The sequence below is a fragment of the Streptopelia decaocto genome (assembly GCF_964273445.1).
Source record: "Streptopelia decaocto genome assembly, chromosome: 4".
NCBI lineage: Eukaryota > Metazoa > Chordata > Aves > Columbiformes > Columbidae > Streptopelia > Streptopelia decaocto.
Genome location: NC_138658.1, coordinates 29,719,779 through 29,725,778, shown reverse-complemented (window position 1 = coordinate 29,725,778; position 6,000 = coordinate 29,719,779).

Genomic DNA, 6,000 nt, shown 5'->3' with positions numbered 1-6,000 from the left:
TTGCTGGGAAAACTACTCAAATTTCAACTTTTTTCTATACTGTCTTGGCTTCTATCCTCTTATATAATTTATTTTTCATGCATACTGGGAACTCAGCTGAACTCCAACTGCTAGGTACAACCACCTTTACGGTGCTCAAAGGGCCTGAATTCCAATCACAAATTCTATGTGGATTATCCTTGGGTTGGAAAGAGATCCAAGGGGCTTGCACACTTTTCAGCTGGAGAAAAATAAGATTTATGTGGGGGTGGGAGATGTTCATGTCAAGAGCCTGAATTTCTGGATTGCTGGGACCGTACCTGCATTTGGCATAGATCACGGCCAACCGTTTAGCGGCTGAGGGCAGAACTGACCCTTGAGATCACTGATGGGACAAATATGAGCATTCATTGTAATATTACTAGCATCTAATCATGATTCAGAAAAAAATGCAGCCCCTATGGAAGGAAGGTACAGATCATATCTGTCTGGGGCCTGCTGATTTTCTGCACTGCTACTGTCTATATTAAAATCCCATATGTATGGTATAGCTTAGAGCAACCCTAGAGCAGCTTTAAATGATAAGATGGCCAGGTCTGGTCTTGAGAATCATTGCATTGGAAAGGGCTTTCTTGTTGTCTGTGGTTTCTAGCCTGTTAATCAATCTGCTTCAAGATGCTGACAGAGCTCAGTCAGCTGTATTTGAAGGTATTATATAGAACAGGATTTTCTAAAGCAATCATGGTTAATTTTGGTTATTTAATAAGACATAATAAGGAATTTTCTAATTGGCAAATACTTTCTGATACCAAGAATCTGATCCCTTGTCTGATCTCTGGTGAGCATGAAGGGTTGTTTATTGCTAATGTTATTTCCGTTGTGTCTGAGAAGACAGTTTTCATTCCATCCATTCCATTCCATTCCATTCCATTCCATTCCATTCCATTCCATTCCATTCCATAGGTAATTCTCAGGTAGCCATGCTGTTGTTCCTCTGTGGGGTAGATGTGTATAGCTTGTGGGATGCCAAAAGCATTCAATTTTAGCATGGAAGGGCAAGGAGCAAACTAGTCCTCTTTATAGAAACTGGCAAAGTCACACCACCATCCCTTATGTTGCTGTTCTGAGAGAATGGGTAGGACGTAATTCACTTCATCTCACACAGAAACAACTTGGCTGTACTGACATTTGCAGCTCTCTGGGACAGCCCTAGCTACTGACCTGTTTGCTGAACACTAGTTCAGCTGTGTCAGTTCTGTTGAAAACTATTTCCTGGCATTTGTGTTCAGCTCAGACTATTTTGCAGTACCCCAGCCATGATTGTTTCCTTTCTTAAGGAAAACCGCCTCTCTACTTAGGCCATTGAAAACCTGGGTGTTCAATGCCTTTCATGTATTTTATCTGCACTGTGCACCTGCCTTCTCTGCTGTTCATAATGTGTCCATTTGTCATGCTTCACATCTACAGACTGTTAGCAGGGTTGCTTCTGGGAAGCTGCGTGGCACAAAATGACCCTGCCCCTTTATCCTCGCTGCAGTGAACAGACTGGACTGTGCAACTGCATTTATGCTTAGAAGCAAAACTCAGAAGCACTGTCCCCAATGCAGCAGAAACAGCAACATCTCCCTTGGTCTGGGAGTAAAGCTGAGCCCTCAGAGGCACAAACGCCTGAAGCTGTTTCCTTCTGTCAGTTGTCTGAAGTCACTGTGAAATTACTGAGGACAACACATTTAACTAGAGAGATCAGTTCTGCACATCACGACAAAACTATGCAGTAGGCATAGTTCCTTCAGTAGCAAGCAATTTAAATTACAGCATACCTGCAATTCTTTCAGTGCACTCACACTGCAAGCAGTGTAGCCAAACTCTAGCTTTCTGTTTGCTTAGCAGCAATAGCACTGCTAGATAATAGTTCACATTGGAGGACAGCACTTCTTCCTTCAGTTCTGTATTGTAAACATCTGTAAGCTCCACAGATGTTCCCCACATCTCTCCTAATGAGCAGGTTTGAATACATATTATGCCATTGCATTTCAGAAGCAGCTAATCCCATACACTTAACTGGCACATGCTCCAAGAAGATTTGTTTGGAGCTTATGTTTTTCTCCATGAGATAAACAGATCTGAGATTCTGTGATTCAACAGGAGAGACAAATGCATTGGCTGAGGCAAAATTTACAAAGCTATACATGAAAATTACTTAAGTAGTATTAAATTGCATTTTTTTCCTTTTTTTTTTTTTTTTGTAATTGAAAACTTTCACAGGTATACAGCATGGGAAGAAAATACTAAAGGAGACAAAGAGTCTACTGTTCTGATAGTGGACCAGCATTAGACATTGGTTTGCAAGCCATGTAAAAAAAGCCAGTGGCAATCCTGCCTGCCTGTACAGAAGTACTCTGGTGCACTCATTTCTTGTATGTCCTGTTGAGTCTGGGCATTGTGTTATCAGTTGGGAGAGGTCAGAGCTAAAAGAGAAAAAAATTGATGAGCAGACCATTGACTTGGAATGAGCAACTCGAACAGTTTGAGAAAGATTAAAAGGACTGAAGTGAATTGTACCAGCTGATGATCTGAGCTGGCTAGTTTAGTTTTGGTCACTAGCCAACCTAAAGGTTGAGAACAGAGCTCAGCAGTCTGCAAATAACTGAAGGCTGTTAAATACCAAGGAGGAAATGAAATTATTTAATGAAGCACACAAAGGTGTAACTAGAAGTAGTTGGACTTAATTAAGGAAGAGAAGAATGTAAATGAGTATCTAGAAAGCTTCTTGCTAATGAAATACAATAGTTTGCAAAATCATCTTTGCCTCAGACTTTTAAAACTGGATGTGACAGAATACAAATGTCCTGCAGGTCAAGAGATGTTGTATGTTTATGGTATATGAATTTACAGTTACTGTGGGGCTGAGCTAGTTGAGGCTTCGCAGTCTTGGGCTCATCATACTTAATATGTCCCAACAGACACACCAAATAATAAAATAATATGCGCATCTTGGCAGATGCACACTATCATGTATGTTTGAGAGCCGCAAGCATATACCCACTATATAATTTTGCTCCTTTAATGTATGTTTGCATCACTCACTTCTGAATGTGTGTGTGTGTGTGTCTCCCCAGGCTAGTAAGGCATGCTTAGTAGAGAACTGGTTTTATGGTTCAATGGATAAAAGTGGAGATAACTATGTGGAAGAGTAGCAAGGATAGCCCTTGCCAAAGTTCTCCGATCAAAACTCTTAGAAAATGTCCACCCTGCAGTGAAGCATTTAGGTACTTCTATAATGCAAAGAAGAGGTACAGAGGTATTACTGCTCCCTTGACATTAAAATCAGTAGCAATGGATTGGGGCAGTGACATTTCCACTTGTGAACAAACTGAATCATTAGCTCAGATGTTTGAGAGAGTATGATTGCTCTGAATTTGCTAAAATGGCCAATCTGAATTTATTTCACAGCTCATTGGGGAGCTGTGTATAATAAATTAGCCAGCATGTTACATTCAGCTAACATGCCAGCTCCCTGGTTTGTTTTATGCTCTGGGTTGCTGAGTGTGAATAAGCGTGCAAATGACAGTGACTTGACAGAGCTTTTTTTCTTTCCATGGAACATAAAGTGGTCTCTCACGAACCTGAAGGTGCTTTTCTGCATTCTACAGCCATGAGGCTGTTTCTACTCTATAAGAAATGACACATTAGCAGAAGGATGGAGCTACCTAAGGGCAGGACGGTCTATTTTTCTTACTGGTTGGTGCCCACAGGAATGGTTTGACTCTGCCTCGTAATTTCCACTGCCCAGTGGGCAGGATTTCCAAACAGGCTTGACATGACTTGTAGACCTCAAGGACATGCTGGCCACATGCTCAGCCTCCTTATTTTGTTTTTCACTTTGTGCTGTGGTTTCATCTGGCTGCTGCACAGCATTGGGCATAGGGAGAAGGCTTCACCTTAGTTACTGTCTGTAACAGCTATGTGGGGTTTTGTTTTTTTTTTTTTTTACTTGACTACTCAGTCCCAATTTGCTCTGTGGCCCCACTTTATCATCTGTAGAGTTGTAAGAAGGCACAGTTACTGATGTGGAGAGTGGCAAAGCAGGAAGAGTTCCTGTGTGTATTTTTTTTTAAACAATTCAGTTTTTCATGGAAAGGATGACATTTGGGTTTGTGTGGTGTTTTGTGTGTGTATGTTTCATTATTGGGGGGGGGGGGCGCAGCTGGGGAAGGGTATTAGTGTGTGTTTGTTTATGTTTTGTTCTTTTCCTTTCAGAATTTGAACCCTCTTGGTGAGATCTCCTTTCCTTTCCTTTCCTTTCCTTTCCTTTCCTTTCCTTTCCTTTCCTTTCCTTTCCTTTCCTTTCCTTTCCTTTCCTTTCCTTTCCTTTCCTTTCCTTTCCTTTCCTTTCCTTTCCTTTCCTTTCCTTTCCTTTCCTTTCCTTTCCTTTCCTCTCCTCTCCTCTCCTCTCCTCTCCTCTCCTCTCCTCTCCTCTCCTCTCCTCTCCTCTCCTCTCCTCTCCTCTCCTCTCCTCTCCTCTCCTCTCCTCTCCTCTCCTCTCCTCTCCTCTCCTCTCCTCTCCTCTCCTCTCCTCTCCTCTCCTCTCCTCTCCTCTCCTCTCCTCTCCTCTCCTCTCCTCTCCTCTCCTCTCCTCTCCTCTCCTCTCCTCTCCTCTCCTCTCCTCTCCTCTCCTCTCCTCTCCTCTCCTCTCCTCCCCTCCCCTCCCCTCCCCTCCCCTCCCCTCCCCTCCCCTCCCCTCCCCTCCCCTCCCCTCCCCTCCCCTCCCCTCCCCTCCCCTCCCCTCCCCTCCCCTCCCCTCCCCTCCCCTCCCCTCCCCTCCCCTCCCCTCCCCTCCCCTCCCCTCCCCTCCCCTCCCCTTCCCTTCCCTTCCCTTCCCTTCCCTTCCCTTCCCTTCCCTTCCCTTCCCTTCCCTTCCCTTCCCTTCCCTTCCCTTCCCTTCCCTTCCCTTCCCTTCCCTTTCAGTTATTCTATAAAGTAGATCTCCACAGAGTGAGAAAATGTTTCATTAACTTCTTTGGTGCTCCCTAGGAAAGACTAATTCATACTAGAACTAGTAAAATACATGTATGAGAGTAAAATATATGTATGAGTCTTTATACATATATATGTATAATAGTAATGTATTTGTGCTTTCTCATAGTGAAAGCATTTGATGATGAACAGGGAGATTTTGAGATATTTCTCTGTGGAAAATTTCAATTTTCTGTCAGTGCCATTTATCGATGCAATTGATTTTTTTCACAGGTTATCTGTTCCAGACCATATTGCTGGCTGTTCAAGACTCCGCGGGGCAGTTTCTGTTTCCTGCTCCCTGGCAGGTTTGCATTAAATCTGATATAAACAGAAAAACTGTACTGACCGTCTAGAAGATTTCCCAGTTGTTTTTGTTAAATCAGCAACATCCATGACTTTGATATGATTTTTAGGTTAGGAAGTGCTTTATTCAGTGTTTCCTGAATTGTTAAAAGGAAAATAAAAAACAGACAAGTATTGGATACTTCTGTCTCATATAAAGAGTGTCCTGTGAAATAAATACATGTATCTTTACCAAATTAGATTTCATACAGATGTAGGTAGACTGGTGCCGAGATTGACTCAGACTCTTCCATAAAGTAAGTCACAATGTCAACTTTAATTTACAGACTGGTGTTAAGCGATCAGCAGCATTCACAGGTACATCACAGCAATACGCAGGTGTTAAGGCACTTCAAACCAGTGGCCACATTTTTTTTAAAACCAGCCACTTCCACCTGCTGGGAGGAGACCAGGATTTTTTCCCTCTGTGTGGTTCATGACTGAGCAGCTCTTGCGCTGAGCTGGCGTTTGGGAACTGCAGGTGCCTTGCAGCCAGCTGAAGCTGTGAGTGTCACTGGAGGCAGATTGTGCCTCTGTTTCTCCAGCTGTGGCCAGGGAGAAGATTGCACTCATTGCTTTGTTTGTGCTTTGATGGCAAGTGCTTTGTGAGAGCCAGGCACTGGGGCTATGACAAATGGTCTGTTCTTATTCCCCTGTGCA